Here is a 1,147-nt window from a genome sequence, read left to right on the forward strand (position 1 = left end):
TCTTCTTTAGGCTTGAATAGGGGGTCGCCCTTTTTTTGGCTGAAGTAGTCGCAACTTTGGTGTAGTTAGTTCAAACACACAAACACAGTCCAGGTGGAGTATTAATTCCTGATATAGAAAGTAATTAAAAGGGTACTACCTGATGTAGATTGAGAAAACAGCGCACAGATATAACTGCCCTTTTGTACGATCTCCTCAGATGTATTAATTCCCAAAGCATCCCTTAAAATATGTTCAGTGACTTTACCAATGCCTCCTATCTGTAAATAGAGTTTGCCGTGATGTTTCTTTGTCAGAATATAAACCGTAGTATTGAGTTCATAAGCATATATAACTACTTTGTGAACACAATTTCCATTACATTAAATGAGTTTAAAATTATATTTACCTTTCGTATAGGAAGTGAGGATATAAATGTCATCACAGCCATCCGATTATTTGGTAAAACAAACTGCCCATTTGGCTTGTTTATATCAGAGCAAACCTGAGAACCAAAATATGGGGAAAAAATTGTCTCGTGAACTCATGCCCATGTTTATCACATATATACAAGACTTCCACAACAGAATCACCTAAACCAAATCAACAGATGCTATCTGCACAATCAAAACTAGAAACAGGGCAAAAACAAATGAATTAGGTAGAATTACTATCGACTTCTGAAACTTGGTGCAGATACTCTCATGAAAGTAATTTAAGAAAAGAAAGAAAAGACTGCAAAAAATTTCTCCATATGTCCCTTCCAGTTTGAATCACTGCACCTATGTGATTCAAAATGGAAGGGATCTAAAAACAATATCCGAATTTAGATCCTGAGTTTCAAACCTTCCTTGATTTCATATCTATCCAACAAGCTCTAAATCCTGTTTCTTGTTATCTAGTCTAAAAATTGATTGATTTTTTCTTAAGATCATCCAATATCACCAGAATTCCTCTTGGCTGACATGGAATCTCATATATACTTCAAATATGACTTCTAAGACTTTAAAAGAGCATGAACCAAATTATTGAAAGCTAGCACTAAATTAATACTCTCATTAACAAGCCCTAGGGTCGTTCAGCATTTTTTTTCAAACAACATATATTCCTCACAAGAGGGAGGAAGGCGCACGCAGAAACTTTAAGCCAGATTTTTATTTTTATTTTT

General features: G+C 34.6%; 1 long non-coding RNA gene across 1 annotated transcript; it reads right to left on the bottom strand.

The window, feature by feature from the left end:
• Positions 1–10: 10 nt before the first annotated feature.
• On the bottom strand, positions 11–1,134 carry LOC112091174. Its single transcript, XR_002902016.1, has 3 exons — positions 389–1,134; positions 140–260; positions 11–39 (listed from the first exon to the last, which is right to left on the bottom strand). It is a non-coding gene; the product is annotated as an uncharacterized LOC112091174 (long non-coding RNA).
• Between the last annotated feature and the right edge of the window lie 13 nt (positions 1,135–1,147).

Source organism: Morus notabilis, unplaced genomic scaffold (genome assembly GCF_000414095.1).
Source record: "Morus notabilis unplaced genomic scaffold, ASM41409v2 Scaffold11057, whole genome shotgun sequence".
NCBI lineage: Eukaryota > Viridiplantae > Streptophyta > Magnoliopsida > Rosales > Moraceae > Morus > Morus notabilis.